Source organism: Aedes albopictus, chromosome 2, assembly GCF_035046485.1.
Source record: "Aedes albopictus strain Foshan chromosome 2, AalbF5, whole genome shotgun sequence".
NCBI classification, from domain to species: Eukaryota; Metazoa; Arthropoda; class Insecta; order Diptera; family Culicidae; genus Aedes; species Aedes albopictus.
This window is the reverse complement of record NC_085137.1, coordinates 306,931,585-306,951,910: the sequence shown is the minus strand read 5'-3', so window position 1 is coordinate 306,951,910 and position 20,326 is coordinate 306,931,585. Positions and strand designations below refer to the sequence as shown.

The 20,326-nt window shown below is 38.0% G+C and overlaps 1 protein-coding gene and 1 long non-coding RNA gene across 4 annotated transcripts in view; one reads left to right on the top strand and one right to left on the bottom strand.

Moving 5' to 3' along the window:
• LOC109428701 (homeodomain-interacting protein kinase 2) overlaps nucleotides 1-20,326 on the top strand; it is a 281,932-nt gene that overhangs the window by 130,023 nt on the left and 131,583 nt on the right. The window lies entirely within an intron of this gene.
• Nucleotides 4,158-4,780, bottom strand: LOC134287155 (uncharacterized). The gene is made up of 2 exons (XR_009997078.1): nucleotides 4,490-4,780; nucleotides 4,158-4,442 (listed from the first exon to the last, which is right to left on the bottom strand). It is a non-coding gene; the product is annotated as an uncharacterized LOC134287155 (long non-coding RNA).

The window sequence follows — 20,326 nt, the reverse complement described above, 5'->3', positions numbered from 1 at the left end:
CACATTTAAATCAAAATTGCAAGAAAACGATAAGAGCTAGAAGTTTGGTGTCAAAGAACAAATTGTAGAGTGGAACAGGGGCCACAACTTTGCCAAAGAAAGAATTTTAATTTATTACGCAGTTTTAAAGTTAATTGACAAAAACAAATTAAAACACACTATTTTGAGCAATTTTGCTCTATAAAACTTAGTTATTCAACTAAACCAATTGATTCAAAGATGCCATTTGATAGAAAATTCAATAATCTTTCGGATAAGGGTAAAAAAAATGCGATAGGTTTGACCATTTTCAAGTTATAGCCAGTTAAGGCAATGAGAGTAAAAAACATGGGAAGTTCAATAACTACGTAACGGTTGAGATTTGACCTTATGCGTAGAATAATTTTTTTCACCATTTATGGTCCTCTATCACCCTTTAAAAAGTTTGCACTCAGGGACCTAACACCCTGTATTATTAAGCTTAAGGGCTTCTTAAAATCTACTAAAATGCTGCTTATTCAACTATAGTTGCGCAGCTGGCTAAAGAAACTTTGATGCTTCCAAACCTGCAGAGACTTAATAGAAATTTGTATTGTTTCACAACGACCATCCCGTTTTATATCTGATTAAAAATATTTTTGCATGATGAACAAAGGAAGTCTGCTGCAGAAGCAGTAAAAGGCGGTAAAAAATGATGAACAAGTGCCGCCGCATCCAGTTCCCGGTCGGGCCGGCTACCTCATCAAGTTTGTAGCACTTTGTCAACAACGATCTCGCTCGTCCCTTTGGGGAAAGTTCAGGGCCTGCCTGCCCGGGCGCCACATCAGACCGCGCCAACACCGACCGGTACGTATTGGCATCTCCTTCGTCCGAGAGAGAGCCGGCCGACATCCATCGGTGATGGTTTCCTCTCGTAGTGTCGATCAGCTTTCTAATGTTTAGGAGTCACGACTCGGCTTGAGCGACACCATCGCCTTCATTTGACGCGGAGTCGACGAAGGGAGAGGAAAATGAATAAATGTAGTGACATTTGTGGAAAATAATGAAAATTTATTTATCTTCTCCTCGTCGCTCTGCCTCGGGGTACCCCGAGGACCGGTCGCGCGCCCAGATCAGACATTCATTCGCATTCATGTTGGAATGAGTGCGATCAAATTCTGTGCCGGCTGGCTCTCATCCTCATTTTTGCGTGGTGTACTCTCGGGTACAGTGACTCAGTGTCATCTGCGTACAAAGCTTGTGTTAGCCAGTAAGAGGAGCTCAACCAAACCAAACGAAAGTGAACATATTATGATCTTCGGCAGATTGATTTTATCGTCACTATTAATACATCTTTGGGACCATAAACTAGCAGTCTCTCCCCAGTCGTATCGTAACTCCAGGAAGAAAGACGTGATTCGTCTTCATTTAAAGCCATCCACAATATTTACTTGCAAAATGGACTGGAAGAATGGACATTAGACAGTTGGCGATTGAAAGGTGGAGCAGCACTTTTTCGAACACCTGTATAACGCCAAGTTTTCCTCAGTGGCGCGACAATTTTATCCCTCAAAATGACTTTGGGGCCGTTCATAAACCACGTAGACTTTTTGGGGGGAGGGGGGTTCTGGCCAAAGTCTACGCTCCATACAAATTTGTCTACGCTCCATACAAATTTCAAAATTTTTGTATGGACAAAAGTCTACGAGGGGGGAGGGGGGGGGGGGTTCTGAGGTGGCCAAACTTTGGTCTACGTGGTTTATGAACAGTCCCTTTTGATAGTTGCTGTTTCCAAAGGCAGTTATGTGCGAATATTCCAATGAATCACTGTCGAATGATTTTCCTCTTATGTGGTCTTTCGCATTTTCGCTATCGCCGCATACATAAAGAAAAAGGCGAGCAAATCAGCTATAGCCGACGACGACGCAAGCGGTGGCGGTGGAACCGTAGAAAGCCGGTCGCTCGATGCTGCGAAAATCGCACTGAACTAAACAACTACGGAGCAGCTGCTACCTCGTCGCATACCCGTGGTCGTCGTCGTCGCTGATGGACTCCTTCGGAATAGCTTGAATTGCCAGCCATTGAGTGCGATTACCACCAGCCAGCCCCAACACGAGGGGAATAAACTTTCAACGAGCCACACACGTTTCGTTCGATGATGGGGCATACATATATCTTCTAGTCGCCGCGGGAGTGCACATTATAATCCGGTGGATATGAGTTCAATTTGCTCGACCGATGCTGTAGTATGCTGGGATGGGATGGTATCGGCGCTTCATCACAATGATAATGTTGGTTCCATTTTTAGATGATCGCACATCGATAGCCGTTTATGATCTGCGATGAAACTAATAGCCTATCGAGTTGTAACGGTAGATTTGAATCTGGTTATCTTTTCCGAAACGTTGACCACACAGATAGTTTCTTATTGATCTGAAATGAGAAATGATGTCGATGTCTCGATTCGTATACCTTTTACAGTTGTCAGAAATTGATGTCGGAAGGTTAGAAGATATAACGAAAAACAATCAAATATTCACTTTTTTTCTGGGATTTTTAACAGGTTATATGAATACAACTTATATGTCTTAACCTTCCGTCAGCCGCGCGATTGACCACCCCGCTAATGCTGAGCACAAAAAGTGAGATTTGAAACTGAATGGACTCACTTGTATTGGATCCTCTCAGTATCATCTTTCGCCAGACCGATTTTTATTCCTACCTTATTGTTGTATGATATAATGTGGTTCTGGAATCTAGAACATCTAGAAGCTCCTAACGAAGACGCCGCCCTCAAAGGCCTTTTATGCTTCTGAGCAAATTTGCTGATTACAAATGAAGATTAGATTTAATATCTCATAAATCAAACACTGGTATATTCTGCTTGACTTCTAGTAATAATGTTGGGATTTGAGCAAAATCTTGGAATCCTGAAGAAATTTGTATTCCAAACGTGTTTTCCAGTTGTTTTGTATATTTTGCAATGAAAAGTAAAATTCTTGATAGCGTTTACAAAATACGCTCCAAAAGCTATTGATCAAGCTAGTGCAATGATAAAACACCAGAACATGGTGGGGAGCCCACCCAGAAGATCTGATAAAGCTTTATCGTACAACGATACTGTCGGTTCTCGAATACGGTAGCTTTTGCTTTCAGTCCGCCGCGAAAACACACATACTGAAGCTAGAGCGTATCCAGTATCGCTGTCTTCGGATCGCGTTAGGCTGCATGAACTCGACGCACACAATGAGTTTGGAGGTACTAGCAGCAGTACTCCCTTTATCAGATCGTTTCGTGGAACTGTCGTTAAGGTTCCTCATCCGCTGTGAGGTGCTGAATCCATTGGTAATTGAATACTTTGAGAAGCTGATCGAACGAATTCATCAAACAAAGTTTATGACAGTGTACTACTCGTACATGACTCTGGAGGTTCATCCTTCTTCGAATGTTCTCAACCGTGATTGCTTCCCAGACTTCTCCAATTCCACTATAGTTTTTGATCTGTCCATGTTGCAAGAAATCCGTGGAATTCCAGATCCGCTCCGATCGGAGCACATCCCAAAAATTTTTGCAAACAAGTTTGGCCAAGTCAGTTACGACAGAAGGTTTTTCACTGACGGGTCAAAAACAAATGATTCCACTGGATTTGGTGTATTTAATGAGCTTCATAGCGCCGCCATAAACTTCAAAGTCCTTGCTCAGTATACATCGCAGAATTGGCGGCTATACACTACGCATTAGAGCGAATTGCCTCTCTTCCCTCTGATCAATATTTCATTTTTACGGATAGTCTCAGCTCAATTGAGGCTATTCGCTCAATGAGGCCGGTGAAGCACTCCCCGTATTTCCTGAGCGAAATTCGATCAATTCTGAGTGCTTTATCGCATCAAGCATATAACATCACTTTGGTTTGGGTCCCTTCACATTGCTCGATCCCGGGCAATGAGAAAGCGGACTCACTCGCCAAAGTGGGCGCTATGGAAGGCGATATTTATGACCGTCATATCGCTTTCAATGAATTTTTTTCGATTGCTCGTCAGCATGCCTTGGTTAGTTGGCAACAAAAATGGGATGCAGGAGAGTTGGGCTGGTGGTTACACTCAATTCTCCCACAGGTATCGAAGACGGCGTGGTTCAAGGGGTTGGATATGGGTCGAGATTTTATCAAGATAATGTGTCGACTTATGTCCAATCACTACTCTCTGGGCTCGCATTTCTATCGAATAGGGCTCACAGATAGCAATCGTTGTAGCTGTGGTGCAGGCTATCAAGATATCAACCATGTTGTGTGGGAATGTCCCGAATACGGTATTGCCAGATCCGATTTATGTGCATCCCTCAGGGCCCGAGGGAAACCAGAAAAGGAAGACATTAGAGATGTGTTGGGTAAACTTGATCTTGAGTATATGAAGCTTGTGTACGACTTCTTGAAGCAAGCTGAAGTCTTCGTCTGATATCCCCGTCTTGTTGTTCCACTTGTCCACCTCGTGTCTTTATTTGATATCCCAGTCTTGTTGCTCCACTTGTCCACCTCGTGTCCCTTCGAAAATCGTCTGTATGTATCGTTACAGGTTGTATGTCCACTCTACGTTTGACCAGCAGCAATACGCCACACCAAGCTGCCACGTGTCAATGAAATGCCCCATCACCCTATCCTTTCCTCAAATATTTTTGTTCCCCCTAACCTCGACCAAACCGCGAGTTTTTCGGTTTCCCAAAACTAACATAGTTTATAAGACAAAAACATGAAATTGTAAATAGTTTTAACTGGATTCGGCTCCGTTATGCCTGTTGGCGCATGAGCCTTAAATAAACGATTAAGTAAGAATGATAAAACACCAGATTGCCAAATAATCTTGTTTAAATGGGGTACAAATTTACTTCGTCATATGCGCCAATTCCCGTCATATCAGTTGGAAAATAGCCGATAGAATAAAAGCACTATCCTTCGCCACTGCTCTAGTCTGCGCCCTCTCCATACAACTTTCATTTTTTATATATGAAGTGGAAAGGATTAAAGCAGAATTTAAGGGAGCGAAGTCTAGTGTTTTTACCTTATTAAACATATTTTCACTTCACCAATGACTCATTAGATGGAAGAAAAAGATGTAGAGTAGACTATCAAGAATTAAAAAAATTGCGTTATATTCACCCCGCATACGACTTCACATTTTTTCTCGTTTTGCGTATGACGAAGGCAACCACACCAAAGCAGCAGCTTGCCGAATTGTTCTTCAACACCGATAAATTTTCCCTGCGCCTTCACCTTCAATTCACACCCCACAAAATCTCTGTGGCATTTAAAATGGAACAAAACTTGCTCAGCTATTGAAAAAAAAACTTTTCCATTGTAAAATCGTAAACAAATTGTTGTCGTCGTTTTTTGATGTGGTGGACAAAAATATTAACTAAATTATTTTGATCGTTATTCTAATATAAGAATCTAAAGCTGCTATCTACAGGGGATGGCCAAAATGTTTGGGATAGGCAACTTTTTTTTCTCTCACAAAAAAATTCAACATGCTGTAACTTTTCATACAGTGCATCAAAAAATCTCAAATTTTGACTATTTGTCAACCTATTATATGTGCATCATTTGTACAAATTTGGGCACGATTGATTAATCTTTCGCAAAGTTAGAACCGTTCGGGTAAAACACATTTTTTTAGGCAATTCATTTTTGAGCTGTCATATCTCGGAAACAAGTGAAACGAAATGAATGAAATTTTGAACGTACACTAACAATATACAAATCCACAAACTATTAAAACATAGATACTTTTTGAACGTTGAAAAAAGTTATCATAGATTGACACTTTTTGGATTTTTCTCGAAAAAATGTAATTTTTTTACGTCAATGTCAATAAATTTTAGTGTCGATATCCAAAAATTTTCCACTTTTGTTCTCAAGTTATCTTTAATCAGATATATTAGAGCCTATTCAGATTAAAGGAAGAACACATTTAGTAATTTTTGTGTGGTATTGTAAATTTGACTTATCTTCCGCTATATGGGTGAAAATTTCAACCCGGTATAACTTAATTCGCCGTGAGAAAATATTACATTTTATAACGTTGTATTAAGTATCAATATAATGTTGATAAACGTTAAAAAATTCATTCAATTCGGTTCACTGGTTTCCGAGATATGACAGCTCAAAAATGAGTTGTCTAAAAAATAGTGTTTTACCCGAACGGTTATAACTTCTTATATATTCAATCGAGCCCAAATTTGTACCAATGATGCACATATAACAGGTTGATAAACAGACAAAAATTGGGATTTTTCGATGCACTCTATGAAAAGTTACAGCACGTTGAATTTTTTTGTGGGAGAAAAAAAGTTGCCTATTCCAAACATTTTGGCCATCCCCTGTATAACTATCTCAATTTAAATGCTATCTGGTCAATAGTACTTTGCACTTTGGATTGCAAAGAATTTGACCGACTTTTTAATGCATACCTACGGTCAAATTATATTTTTTACCATCTTATGTATCATAATGTCAGAAGGCCGGCTCCAGAGGCACGTTATCCTCCATTTGGGACATTTGTGCCATCAAATGTCATAATGTCACGTAGAAAGGCGTGGCGCAAATTTATTTCATGTGGTGTTCGAATAAAATACGAGGACTAAATCAAATGGAAATAGGATGTGATTGACAATAATATATTCTTATTATTTTAAGTTGTTTTACTATATGTTTTTTTTTTTCATGCTATGGAATTTATTGTTTGATACTTGGGAGCGCTTTAGTCCACGTCTCCATCTTTTCCACCGATTTCGAGGTGACGAGTGACGACTATGTTAAACCCGTTTTATCCTTTGAAATCTTCTGTGTGGCACATGCAGCGCAGTTGGCCTGGCCGTTAGTCTAGCAAGAAAAAGGATTGATTTGAAAAGTTTTTATTTTCGAGGATGCATTCAAATAATGGTTACGTTAGTATGAGATAAGATAGCTTTAAGGTTTTTTTTTCAAAGATTGTTTTTACGATGATTTGAAAAAAAAAAACAATAATTCGGAGAAATTTGAATCGATTTTGAAACTACATACACCGTGTCCAATAAGTTCTCATACAAAATTAAAAATGGATTCATTTTGGCTCCCATTTTTATCCTACGAAAAACAAAAGATTGAAGCGCTGTTTGTCTTATTTCTTATTTTTATATTTTTTGTTAGAAGTGAGCACCAATGAAAATAAAAAGAACGCAATCAATCGGTGCCGTAATCGCTTGTTTTCGAACAGGATGAATATGGGAGCGTGGGATTACTGATGGCACACATACCCTACATTGTAATTATGTCGTGTGTGAAGAATTAGCTTAAGTTAAAATTCACGAATAAAAAAAATAGAAACAAAAATATGTTTTTCAAAGTAAGCACCTAACACTGATCATATACAGTAGCGTGGTTCAAAACATTGTTTTTGCTCCACACCGCTTATTCGATTCGTAACCAGATTCAATGCCTTCCCCAAAAATTTGAGCTCACGCATAAAAAAAAAATTCGAACATTATTCTTGCGTGTCGAAGTAAACGAATTTCAGAAAACGGAAGTTTACTGCAAGGCATATAAAAACAAATGGAAAATAGCATTATCTGAAAACGTATGCTTCATTTAATCAGTGTTAAATGGCCCTTCAATACATGCATTTATTTTGAAAATACTTATCACAAATGTGAAATATAATTATTTTATCTGAATTTGTATTTTGTATGAGAACTTATTGGACACGGTGTACATTTTGTATGGAATGAAAATTGGGTGAAAAACTTTAAACCTTATTTACTCGAAAGTGGGATAACTCAAAAGTGCCATTTTTGACTCCTTCAGGATTTTTCTGTAGAGATTTCTCCAGAAACTCGAACTAGGAATTCTTTCAGGAACTCCTGCAAAATCCTATAGAAATTGTATCCGGAGACTTCCTCTACAGATTCCATTTGTTGATTACTTCAGGAATGTCAATTTTGATTGCTTTATAAGCTTCTACTGGGGATTCCTCAAAGTTTCTTCTGGAGATTCCAGTTTGAATGTCTTCCGTGGATTTCTCCAGATTCCTCTATATTTTTGGGATGTTTTTTTTTTCAGAAAATTCATCCGAGGCTCATTTAAGGATTCCCACAGAAGTTTAGTTCAGGAATTCGAACGAGGGATTTCTACAGGAACTCCTAATGGACTCCTAGAATTCCTAGATTCCCAAATTCCTACAAGGAACTCCTGGAGGATTTTCAGAAAGAACTTCTTGAGAATTCCAAGAAATAACTGCTGAAAATTTTTCATAAGGAAAATCATGAGGTCTTCCAGAAGGATTTTTTTTATTTTTAGGAAAAAAAAAAACTTAAGGTACTTATGGAGGATTTCTGAGTGGCAATCCTTGAGGATTCCCAGGAAGTGCTCATGGAGCATTCCTAGAAAGAAATCCATTAGATTTTTCAGAAAGAACTCCTTAGGATTCCGTGTAGGAATGTTTGGAGGAAACTCAAAAAGAAATCCTGAAGAAATTCTTCAAACAATTCCTGCAAAAGTTTTTGGAGGTATCCAACCTCGTAGTTCCTGAAGAAATACCAAAAAGAACTTTTGCATCAATCCCACAAACAATTCCCGGCAAAATTTGGAACGAGTCCCAGAAGGATTTCCAGCAAGAATGGCAGAAAAAACTCTAAGAAATATCACTGAAAAAAAAAACTTTCGGAAGTTTCCCAGGAAGAACTTTTGGGGGAACCCCAGCTTGGACGTCTAGAAAAGTATCTACCCGGGCAGAGTTCAAGTACCGACGATCAAAATGTGATATTGGTTTGTTTGAGATAAGAGGTAAAAGTACTGAAAATAATAGCAAAAATTTGTTATTGAACCATCTAACCAATAGCAAAATATGATATTTGAAGATCAATCAAATAGCTCACTGCTATTGGTTAGATCTTACCAAGTGCTAAATGTGCTATGATGGTGATGGTCCAGAAGTAAAATTGAGATACAGTGGTTTTTCGATTTTGTCACGGTTCTATTTAATCACGCTCCATTATATCACTCTCGATTCTAGCACGGTATTTTTTTCGATTTAATCACGCTATGATAATTGATAGAAATATTTTCAAGAACATATTCCACATTAAATAGGACATATGAATTGTCATAAGTATGCTACTTTTGCACATTAGGTTCGCGCAGCTGTTTCGGTCAATCTATTCAAAAAAAAAAAAATACAAATTAATTAATTAAAACTATCAATATGCCAATATGAAAGGTTTCAATCTGGATTATACCCAAAACTGATGATTCTACCCTAAATGGTTTCAGTGACAAAGGTGATAAGGAATTACAGATCGGGTACTGAACTCGATTATCTAGAATCGCATTCTACTGCATCTCAAATATTTACCTAACAAACGAAAAGAAATGATCAATGATCAATAAGATGGCCCACACTTATATGAAAAACAAAAATTTCAAAAAAATGTCAAGTCTTACCTCCTGAATCAGTTGTTTTGGACTCCCAGAAGCTACGTTCAAAATTTGAGCAAAATCAATTAAGCCTAAGGGGGCGCTCAAAACACTTGAAGTTTGTATGGAAAAACTTGGCCAAATGTATGAAGAAATTTTAAGTTTTCGTATTCCGCCGCTAGGTGGCGCTGTAAGCGTTCAATAATCAAACCCTTTGGCATTATTGAAGGTGACTATATGCCAAACAACTTTGTCGAAGACCGCAAAGTGATCTAACGTCTGTGGAAAAAGTTATACCCTAGGTAAAGTGAGGATATACTTTATTGTTGTTTTTCCAATGCATGTAAAGGAATATCAATAATGAAATCTCAATACTCTGCCTCACTTTGTCTAGGGTATAACTTTTTTCACAGCCGTCGGATCACTTCGCGGTCTTCGACAAAGTTGTTTGAAATAGAGTCACCTACAATTATACCAAAAGGTTTAATCATTGAACGCTTACAGCGCCACCTAGCGACAAAATTCGAAAACTTAAAATTTCTGCATACATTTGGCCAAGTTTTCCCATACAAACTTCAAGCGTTTTGAGCGCCCCCTTAGGCTCAATCGATTCTGCTCAAATTTTAAGCGTAGCTTCTGGGAGTCCAAAACAACTGATTTAGGAGGTAAGACTTGGCATTTTTCGAAATTTTTGTTTTTCATATAAGTGTGGGCCAATGGCTACCATGCAAATACCGATAGCATGGATGTCATAACTTGAATAATACTCAAGAGTGAAAATGCTACTCATTGCATGCTCACTCGAGAAAACTGTTGAGTGTCATTCCAGACTTCATGTTTTTCATGTGGCTTCATTTTGTCTTCACTAGTGACTTGAGGCGTTGAGGGGATATCTTCACACTGCGCTACAATGCAGCATAAATACAGTCTAGGATGTCTTCTTGATCTTTATTAACGGTTGGCTAATTTTTTTTTCAAAATGCTGCCTGAAATTTTCAATTTCCATTGCGTGGTTTGATGTTTCGTGCGATTTTTATTTGCTTTTCTGTATTTAAGTGTATTTTGAGTAAAAAAAACACTCGCAAAAAAATTGTTTCAATTTTATCACGCTCCAGTATATCACGCGATTATTTTTTTCATTCGTGATATAATCGAAAAAGTACTGTATTATTTTAAGTACTTTTACCTCTTATCTCAAACAAACAAATATCACTTTTTGTTCTCCATATCAAAATATGCAATTATTGAGCTTTTTTCCTCTGCTCGGGTAGAGAACCAAATTCCGGAGGGATATTGGAAGAATTCTAGAAGGAGTTTCGGAGGCATTTTAGGAGGAATTTCAGAAGGATTTCTTGGTTAAAACCAAAAATGAGCTCCTTTCCCGTAGGAATTTCTGAAGGAAATTAATGGAGAACATCTTGGTTAATCCCAGGAGGAACTCTTGAAGATATCTCAGAGCAAACTTTTGAAAAATTCTAGTGGTTAGAACTCGTTTTTCTCATCAAATACTAAGAGACAACCGTGTACAAAATCCCCCACAGGAATCTCACAAACATTTTTGGAGGAATCTCAGAAAGGCCCCTTTGGTGGAAACCTTACAGTAGTTCTGGAAGCGTTCCATAGATTTATAGAGAAATTTCTTGATATTTCTTGAAGATGTCCCAACAGAAACTTCTAAAGGAATCCGTGAAGAAATACCTAGAAAAAATCTCTGGAGCAACTAATGAAGGAATTCTTTCCGGAAGCAAAGGAACATATCATTCTTTGTTAAGCCATCAAAAAACGTTCCGGAAGATGGATCGTTTCGATCTGAATTTCAGTTTCCATAAGTTCCCAGATGTAACCCGGAGTCACAAATCTAAAATAAAAACCTCTTTCCGGCTTATACTAGAAAACCAGTGTGTGGATGCCGAAGTGATAAATGAACCAGTCAGCAGATTTTCTTACCTTTTGTTGGTTCTGTTTCAGTTACCACGACGAGGGTCGCATGGTTCACGAAGGAATACAAAGAAGATAGTCCGATATACATAAGCTGTGGCGATAAGTTGACAATGGACATCGCTTAGTGCAACATTTTCTGATGCTCGCTCATCGTTGTCTTGGAATATCTGTGAATATAAGTACATTATTGTCATCATTATATAACGTATTTTCTTTCTAAAAACGTAACATGTAATTTGTTGCATGCATCAACGTAATCAGTTAAGATGGAAAACCATGTTCTGACATTATCTGCCAAAGCTGATTTTGTTTACTCTCAGCTTATTAAAATCTTGTTTTACCTCATCCAATGTAAGCGGTTCAACTGTTTGAAGGTCATCATCCAGCTATTTTTTATCTTGTTTTCAAATTTTTGAAGTAATCCTCCCATGTGACTGTTACTATTGTTTTGCTCGTCGACAATTTTCCATTGTACATACTTGACGGGCACTGTTACAGGCTTGTGCCGCGCACCTGCGCGCGCTGCGTAAAACTTATGCATACCGTTCCGATCCATGATGTCCTGCACTTAATAAATCACACGTTCTTCGTGCTGTCGTTTCAATGTTCAGCAATCTAAACATTGTATAAAAAAATAAGCATTACCTCTAGATATCCAAATGGTCTGAAATGTTCAAAAGTCCTGGTGATTATTCGTGTTAGTTTGCGAAGATCTCTAACCTTTTAGAAAATGTTTCGTTCATTGTATCAGCCGAATGATAGCCTAAGGTTATTATATCTGGAGAACAAAAACAAGGTTGAAAGACTGTTGTTGCGTTTGTCTCATTTCTACAATCGATCATATTCTGCCTTTTAGTTCGCAATCTAAACCAGCCAACCAAACGGACTGGAACCGTCTTAATATTCAGCGTCGATATAAAATGACACATTCATTAGTATATGTGCGCCTACTGCTCGTATTCCATTGACGTCACTACCTCCAATCTTCATAATTTTGCTTGAGAGGCGCCAGCTACGGACTTCGGGGCGGCGGGGTAATTTTCAGCTCACGGCGTATTATTATTATATGTAGGCGCTACTGTTGTAGAGCTATACCTACGGCTGGCTGATGAACGCGCCGAACCGAGGCATACATACCTACCACAAACCAACTCGACGAGATTTATTGATACGACGCGGACTCGCCGTATAGGCTTTGTTGTGACTTGATTTTTTTCCTTTTGCACCCGTAAACGAAAGCGAACTCTAATTCGGTTGTTGTTTTTTGCGGTTTTGACCTCTTAGTTTCACTTTTCTACATATGAACATGAGGTACTTTTGAACTTAATGGGAAATTATCTTCTTCTCCATTGCAGATTGTTTATAATTACATTCACTTTCGTTCAATTTTCTATTAAAAACTAAAAACCCTTCCATTGTATAATTATTATCTATATTTATACTTCATTATGTTTTCTTGGTCTTCTGTTTGCTATAACATTATAGTAGATTGAAATGAGTTTCTCGTTGCATTTTTTTTCCTTAGTAATTTGAGTGTTAGTTTTGTTTTTTTGTTTTCACTTAACAATATTTTTGTTTTATGTGTGGTGTAAATGAGAATGTTTGTTTTTTTTTCTTTTTTGGATTTGGAATTTTTTCTGCTATTTTAAGTTCAGAAAGCTGGAATAACGCATCATGATTTTGCCGTCGCAGTAATTCGAATTGCATTACGTCAGCTCGACCCGAGTTGTCACAACTCCGCTCGCAGTTGTGCCGCTTCATATTGCAATGTAAAACAATTTCGATTACGAAACCGATCACTTGAGCGCTCCTTTTGCCTACTGCTGCAATGGTAATTTCTTCTTCTGTTTTTGTAAGCTAGCTGGATGGAACCAACGGAGAAAACTTTCCAAGTCGGAATCGATTGATCGATTGTCCAATCGCCTTTAACCGCATCGCCATCCCTTACTGTACTGTGCACTGCATACAACATACATTACTGATGGATGGATTGAGCCATTGTGCCCACTCTAGCGCGGCGCAAAACAAAAAAAAAACTGCCGCTGAGTGTGAGCTCTCCGGCGCGCCCGGTCTTCGGTTAGGAAATGTATGCATTCTTGATGATAGTTTTGTGTGTTCGCCATCGATGGGATTGTTCAGCTGAGTCGACTGAACTCGGTTGGGTTCAATGGATTGGAACTTGGAGAACCGAAGGGAATCCACTTGAAATATGATAGGCAGTTAAGAACAAAACGGCTGGTTTAAAGCAGTTCGCAACTGTTTCAAGTATGTTCTTGGTTTTATGGAGATAGAAACACTTTTGACGTTCCGTAACTTGTGCGGTTGGCCACCACCCTCAGCACCACGCTAATGCTGAGTACAAAAAGTGAGATTTTTTCAACGTGTTGTACAAAATACAACAGCGCGATCACTCGAGGGTTAAAACTGATTAAAATTGTGTTTTGAAATATTGTTACAGTTTTTTTTATATATCATTCCTGAAAAATCTGATTAGGTCAAAATAAAAAGTAGTGTCGTGGCTAAAGCGTTTCTATTTCGCAAGAAACGATCCATTAATAACGTAGCGCTTCTTAGATAGTTTGAATACTCCCCTGTCCTCTCTTAACATAATTCCCCATTTCTGATACATAGCCCATCAAACTTTCAATCCTTGAAAAAATACTGAGAGGATTCCTATTAGGAATGTCTAGAGTAGCCTGGGAGAAATTTCTGGAAGAATAGCACTAGAAAATCCTAGGAGAATCCCGGGATGATTCACTGAAGGAATCCCGGGTGGAATTCCTGAATAAATCTCAGAAGGAAGAACCAGACTGGAGGAATCCCGTGAAGAATCTTCAGAGGAATTCTGTGTACAATAACTGAAGGAATTCTAGGGAGGAATCCAAAGAGGAAATCCCTTAAGCATTTCAGAAAAGAATCTCTGGAATTCCTGAATAAATCCCAGAAGGAAGAACCAGACTGGAGGAATCCCGTGAAGAATCTTTACACGCAAAAAAATCCGTTCCGATATACGTGCACTCCCAATCACGGCAACGGGAACTATGCATAGCAACGATAACAACAATAAGAAATGTACACCGTGAACTAGATTTCACGTTTTCTAGAACGCCCATATTGAAAGCTGGAACTAGTTCCAGTTCACGGTGTATATTTGCTTGTTCTCATATTTGCGTTTGTTTGTTCACGTTTATCAGAACGATTTTCTGAGCGTGCAGAGGAATTTTGTGTACAATAACTGAAAGAATTCTAGGGAGGAATCCAAAGAGGAAATCCCTTCAGCATTTCAGAAAAGAATCTCTGCAATTCCTGAATAAATCCTGGAAGAAATCCCTAAATGGAGCCCGGAAGAATCCCTGTAAAAATCGCGGAGCCATCTCTGAAAGAATCCCGGGGGGGGGGGGGGGGGGGGGAGGAAACCCCTGATGCAGTAATTGTTTGTAAGATTCCCAGGTCCATATAGTTTAGTAACACGGTTACTGTAACGGCCGTAGATATCAAAGATGGAATTCCAGGAGAGTTCGGGCGACAGAAGAATTACCTATTTTTATTTAGGTATTGCCATAACTGATGTCATTATTCACGCGTTATGCACATAATACACACTAGTTATTATTTTAGGTATTTTACCTCTTATGCAAGGCTTCTTTATACTTCATTCAGGTTGCAGGTATTTGGTTTTCCATATCTGAGTTTGGTATTCTTCAGCTATATTCTCCTGCTTGGGAAATAGCAAGCAGTCCTCAACACCAAACCAATGACTCACTGGGGTATTTTATCAACCAACTGCCTGTAGTGTATATAGCGTAGTCAATAAAACTGAGTTTGAAAATTTAACGAAAAAGTTATCCGATTCGAAGTTGCATAATTATTTCAGTGCATTTGCCAATACTGATAGTCGACATAATAAAACAGTGGAATGACAGATGCGCCGGTAAAGCAGAAAACGGACGAAGCAAGTCGCATGTTCGGTTTTGTTTTAATCGTTCTTCTTTCGACGGATTTTGGAACGAACGGACGTGTTCGTGCGGCGCTCTGGTGCTGCGACCAGCGACAGTTTGGCAGCCTTTTGGATTCACGACAATGGCGCAACCGGTAGCCGTAGTGCTCCCACATGTTGTAAGTTTTGTGAAAATCTCGGAATTGTGAAGAACCTAAACTGCGAATAATAAGGAAAGTGATGAAAAATTTGTGTTTCTGCCAGTGGCGTGCGGGTTGAAATGGTGTTTTTGTCGGTGCGAGACATCAAAGCAAACTAAAATAAAGATTGTATTTGCCGGTGCGAGAGGACGCCGTGCTGAATAGATTGTACGCAGGTGCGGGAGGACGCCTAGAAAAAAAAAGTTGTTCGCCGGTGCGAGAGGACGCCGTGGAAGATGACTGTTAGGTAGGTGCGAGAGGACACCTAGAAAAAATGTTTTCGCCGGTGCGAGAGGACGCCGTGCGATAAAAAAAAAACATCAATTCGCAGGTGCGAAAGGACGTCGAGCGAAGGATTCTTTTTGTTTTCGGATGAGAGAGAGAGAGTATGGAAACAGAAAAATTAAGTTATTTTAACCGATGATTAAGAGGGAATTTTAAAACTGAAATTAGAATAAGTTTTTGATGGATACACAAGTTTACAAAATAAAACGAAAGTCGTGAACTTCTGTCAACGACCAAAATTTTTGAAGCACAATATAGCGCTGATTTCGAAACTGACCTTCGAAAAATTTTAAGTAGAACAGTTTTTAAGTTTTAGCTCAATATCGAGCTTTACAACTTTTCAAAATATGCAATTTACTTAAATTCAAATATACTGCGTTTTGTTCAACCAATTTTAAATCTTTTTCCATAAATTAAAAGCTGAATACAATACCATTCGATCATCTGAATACAGGTTTTGCATCAAATTGATAAAATTCAAGATATTGACGAGTTTTAGGGATGATCTCCTTAAATTTTAGCAGAATTCCCAAAAAATCTTGAAGAAATGTATTTTTTTGAATAAGAAAAAAACAATTTAAAAATTCTTCCTCGGCGTTTATTTGACATATCGTATGTGGGCGAGTTACAGTAAAAATTTCAGCTCAATCGGAGCAATGATGACGGAGAATGAGATGTTTGAAATGAGCGACTTTGCTTAAAAATAGAACAAAAATCGATTTCAAATCATCAACCTTGTATGGAAAGTCGAAAAAATTTCCGCTCTACTGTAACTTTTTTCTTTCGCGTTTTTGAACTCAGGGCATGATTCTACACTAAAAATGATCATCAGCTTACCGAGTTCAAAAATGCTGTAAACTAGTGATATCAATTGAATTTAGGCTTGGTTTGAATTGGAATTAATTTAGATGAAATATGGAGAAGATTTGTAATGGATTTGTACTGAAATGAGGTTATATGGATTGGATTTAGATTGGACAGCGATTGGATTTGGAAGCATTTGGATTTTACAATGGATTGGGCTTGGATTGAATTTTGATTTGAATTGGGTTGAACAAAAATAAGAGTTGAAGTGAATAGAAATTGGAATTGGTTTGGATTTTGAATGGATCTAAAGTAAATGTGAATTGGTTTGAAAATATATTTGATTTTGACCATGGATTAGAGTTGCACTAGAATAAAATTGGGTCGGTTGTTGATTGGTTTTTGATTAGGTTTAAATTAAATATGGATGGGAATTGAATTTGGATTGTATTTGGAGTGGATTCTATTGCATTGGATTTAATTTGGTTTATATTCGAATAGACAATGAATTGCAATCAAATTGGATATGTACTGGAATTGGTTTGAATTTAGATTGGATTGGTAGTGAATTCAATTTTTATGGGATTAGAATTGGAATGTGTTTAGATTTAAAATGGATTGGATTTGAGTTGAATGTGGATTAAATTTTTATTGAAGTCCAGTTGAAATTGGATTCAATGTGGATAAGTGCAGGACAGTAACGTTTGCATTAAAAAAAATGGATTTTTTTAATGGCAATTGGTTTGGGTTTTTATTTGATTTGGAATAAATTGGATTTAAAATTTGATTGGATTGTATATGGATAACATGAAGATTGGAATGAAATTAGATTCAGTTTGGATTTTGTTTGAATTTGGATGAAATTGGAATTTTGGATTTGAATAAATTTAGATTGGATCTAGGCAGTGCAAGGGTTGAAGTTTCAATTTGGACCGGTTTTCGATTGGATCCCAATTGAATTTTCATCAATTTCCTATGAAGAAGAAAAAAATAAACGACGTCGAAATTAAAAGGAAACACATTTAAATTAGGTGGAATTCGTTCTAATGTTTGACGGGTTAAGTTGATTTTAGGTTGGAGGGGCACTTGATTTGGATTTCGAATGAATTTTGATGAGATTTGGATAAGATTGAAATGCGATTTACATTGTAACTAGATTATATTTAGATAGTATATGGTTTAAACTTAGAATAAATATGGAATAGCATTGGTTGGCATTCAGATTCGACTTTGATTAAATTGACATTTGTTTGGTTTGGTGGATTGGTTTAAATTTCGATTGGAATCGGATTGGGGTTGAAGTTGAATTAAATTTTTAATGGGATTGAGTTAAACTTGGATTAGAATTGAACTTGAATTAGAATTGAATTGATCTTTATTGCATTTAGACTGGATTTTGATTCTATAGACAGAATATGGATTGGAAATTTAGTTTCGATTGGTTCTTAATTTTTTAAATTATATTTTTGATTAAATTTGGAGTGAATTGAATTTTTATTAGATTACGAATGGATTGAAAAATATGAAAATTATTAAACAAATAATATACGAATTATGAACTGTGCATGTAATTTTTCTAGCACTTAATTTTACAGGAAGAGTAGAGGAGGGGAAAAATGTAGTGTATATAGCGTAGTCAATAAAACTGAGTTTGAAAATTTAACGAAAAAGTTATCCGATTCGAAGTTGCATAATTATTTCAGTGCATTTGCCAATACTGATAGTCGACATAATAAAACAGTGGAATGACAGATGCGCCGGTAAAGCAGAAAACGGACGAAGCAAGTCGCATGTTCGGTTTTGTTTTAATCGTTCTTCTTTCGACGGATTTTGGAACGAACGGACGTGTTCGTGCGGCGCTCTGGTGCTGCGACCAGCGACAGTTTGGCAGCCTTTTGGATTCACGACACTGCCCACAAAAACTCAGTAACGCGCTTGGTGGTCTAGTTGCTATCGATTCCGATTTATATGCAGAAGATCCTGGGATCAATCCCTGGCTCGTCCTTTTTATCCTACTTTGTATCTTTCTACTACATTTTCTCTCTTCTCAACACATTCATCTCACGTATAGTCGTATGTTCATACCCATTGCACGCAGAAAAAATATATTGAACTCAAAAATAAAGTGCTTTTAATCAAAGAAAATAAATCATTGAACCACGGCTTAATACCATTTTGCTTTGAATCTAATATATTTGGCATTAGTTTCAAAGCATTCATTTCATGTTCATTGTTTCTAAAATCAAGCCTCACGACGTTGATTTTAGTTTCAAATACTTCTTCACTTTGAATCTATAATACCATTGCTTGTGATTTCAGTCTATATTTTTTAGAAACAAATATCCATCGACTTGGATTCAAAAACAAAATATTTTTGTTTAAAAGTGGTAACGAATTAAAAAAAGCATGCGAGAATCTAACACGGATACTGTTGTCATATGCATCACTGATAGTGAGCTATCGTTCACGGCCAGATCTGCTCCTGAAAATCTCAGGGTAAAACTGAACCATCTTGCTCATTATTGGCTATGTGCAGTCTCCGATATTGAAATCAAAGAAATATTTTTTTGGTTCAATAAACCCCGCGACTTAGAAATCAAATCTCTTTGAATTTGGTTCTAATACGTGTTATTTTTCTGCGTGTGCTAGAACCTAAAACGGATAGAAAACCCCGTTTTGCTTCCTTCAAACTTGCACAGCACAGTGTCAATCTATCATATAACACCTACAAATTATGCAACCAAGCGAACTGTGTCGCATCATCTTCACTGTAATCTTCACACAATCTATCACTTTTCGTCTGGCATTCACGCACCAATGCGTGAACCCTATGTCGAAATTGACCGTTTCCCAACAATACTCCGACGTCCGCAAGAGCTTGTGCAGGCGCAGAGGACTCAACGGGCTAAAGTTAGCAATAGATTGCAATAATCGCTTCCTTCCCCACAATCCCGGAAATCTATCATAGCAGGCGTTATTATCGCCTAAAATAGAAGATCTTGACCACTCACACTGAAGATGTCTGTTAGTCCCAAGCAGCTATCTCATTGGTTCCTTGTAGGGGTGTAGCTGATCTGGTGATACTGGAGTAGCAACTACGGGCGGTCAATCAAGCTCAAAGCTCAAGCTCAACTTTCAACAAAATCTTAGCCCTGACGATCTTTCCATTGAGAACCTCTGCAACTATGTACCTATTGGTTCCTATAGAAGTTGCCACCGACACACATTCACCCCCCGTCATCGAGAAATCCTTACACAATCCAAAGTATTGAATGATTGGTTCTTTTCATCGCATCCGCTTTGTGCGGTTCAAGAATGCCGAACCAACTTACGTAAAAGTTGTTCCGCTCCCTGTCGGCTGCCGGTAGCGGCTTTGGTTCGAATATTTTAACTTGCCGGGCAAAGTCAAACATCGAAACGTAAACCTAATATGTATGTTTTCCTTGTGATTCAATGGGAAGACGAGAGAGAGGGCTCGCTATATGGCCGCGGACTCGAGATGGATTTACCGAAAAACGGCCGGCCTCGGCAATGCAGAGCAGGCATATTTCGGAAAAGTTTCCATTACAATTTTTCTTCCGACGAATTGAACCAACGAAAACATAATATATGGAAAACGAAAATTACTTTTTCGTTTAGAGCTGCAGTTTACCTCTTCTGCTTTTTTCGTCCGTACCTTCCATGTGGAGAGTTGTTACACTCATAGCACAATTATGGGTCACTCAAGGAACAATCATTTCATAATATGAATCGTTTTAC